Source organism: Alligator sinensis, unplaced genomic scaffold (genome assembly GCF_000455745.1).
Source record: "Alligator sinensis unplaced genomic scaffold, ASM45574v1 scaffold2400_1, whole genome shotgun sequence".
Lineage (NCBI taxonomy): Eukaryota > Metazoa > Chordata > Crocodylia > Alligatoridae > Alligator > Alligator sinensis.
Genome location: NW_005843926.1, coordinates 14463 through 16105, shown reverse-complemented (window position 1 = coordinate 16105; position 1643 = coordinate 14463). Strand labels below are relative to the sequence as shown.

General features: G+C 60.3%; 1 pseudogene; it reads right to left on the bottom strand.

Moving 5' to 3' along the window:
- Positions 1-1211: 1211 nt before the first annotated feature.
- On the bottom strand, positions 1212-1362 carry LOC112548994 (annotated as a pseudogene).
- Between the last annotated feature and the right edge of the window lie 281 nt (positions 1363-1643).

Below are 1643 nucleotides of genomic sequence, written 5' to 3'. Positions count from 1 at the left end.
GGCCAGCCGCCCCCTGGTCCTAGCGCCGGGGCGGTTCCCTGCTGCGCGCGGGCTGCCCCGGTTCCCATCGCCCGGCGGGGCCGCGCCTGCGCGCTGGGCTGGGGGCGCTCGCGTGCTGCTGCCCTTGCTGCGTGTCCGGCGCTGCCTTGTGCGGCGCGGGCTGGAGCCTGCCCTTCCCCGGGCGGCGCGGGGAGCAGAGGCGGTGCCCGCTACAGGGGCGTTGTTAACGCGCCGAGTTAGAGCGCATTAAGTGTAGGACCTGCAAGATAGTACATGTGCCGTAGTCAGCGGCACTGCACTGTGATACCAGCGCACGGCTTTCACGTGACACTGCTGCACAGCAAACTCATTTTACTGCGCATTAGCACAGGTTCGCCGTGATGCTGTAATGCGCAGTGAAATCAGTCTACTGCCCTCTGAGCATCTCGCGGAGACACGCCTAAAGAGATACAAACCGGCCGTGGGTGCGAGCGCTGTAACGGGAATGTGCTCCTGTAAGTACAAGTGTAGGTGTGCCAGGGCCTGTCGGGAACGGGGCCAGTCACAAGACAAGGCTGTGAATATAGAGGTGTCTATCTATCTATCTATCTGTCTATACTGGCTGAGCAGATTCCACGGTCATAGTTTTCAGTCCAGGTGGGGGAGACCCCTTTTCCCTCGGACTTGAATGACGGTGCCGTCATTGAGGGTGAAGGCCTGTCCCTTGCGCTGCGGCAGGCTGACCCCCGCCACAGTCCATAATGCCTCCAATTTGGGGCGTTTTGTTTGTTTTGTTTCCCAAGGGCTAACTCGGGTCTGAATGTTACTGGGCCAAGCCCAATAGCCAGGTTCCACGGTCCGATGAGCAGAGCTCCTCTGTGCAAGTAGTCCGTGTGGTGCTGCCACGGGGCGAGCCTGGCCCTCCCCTGAGGCGGCAGGCTGACCCCCGCCACAGTCCATAATGCCTCCAATTTGGGGCGTTTTGTTTGTTTTGTTTCCCAAGGGCTAACTCGGGTCTGAATGTTACTGGGCCAAGCCCAATAGCCAGGTTCCACGGTCCGATGAGCAGAGCTCCTCTGTGCAAGTAGTCCGTGTGGTGCTGCCACGGGGCGAGCCTGGCCCTCCCCTGAGTCCCCCGGTCTGTGGCAGACATCCTACGTGCAAGCCCGGGCGCCTTGGGGTTCAGACGCCCCCTCCTCTCGCTTGCTCTTAGCCTAAAGGCCGGGCAGGAGCCAGGGGGAGCAATGCCCCGTTGCCACAGAACCGTGCAGCTGAGTTTCCTGCACTTGGGGCAAACCCGGAGGTACCCGGAGTGCAAGGGACAAGCCTCACCCTGGGAAAACCAACCGGATGATCGTGGTATCTGGCCTGCCAGGGGAGGATCTCAGCTACACAGCTGATGACAAAAAACAGCTTTTTCTTTTTTTTTAATTCCGTGTCTGGGCCCAAATTGGCCAAGTCAGTCCCAAATTCTCTCAAGGGAGCAGAGCTAGGTTGTTCCTGACTGCGCAGCGCTGCCACAGACAAGTCTCTCTCTCCCAGACCCTCCAGCCTGGGGCTGCAGAGGTTCCCAAATCCAAGGCTGCCTCCTAGGTGCAGGAGCCTGGAGGCCTTGCAGTTGAGATAGCCCCGGGAACAAAGCTCCATGTCGGGCTCCCAGCTCA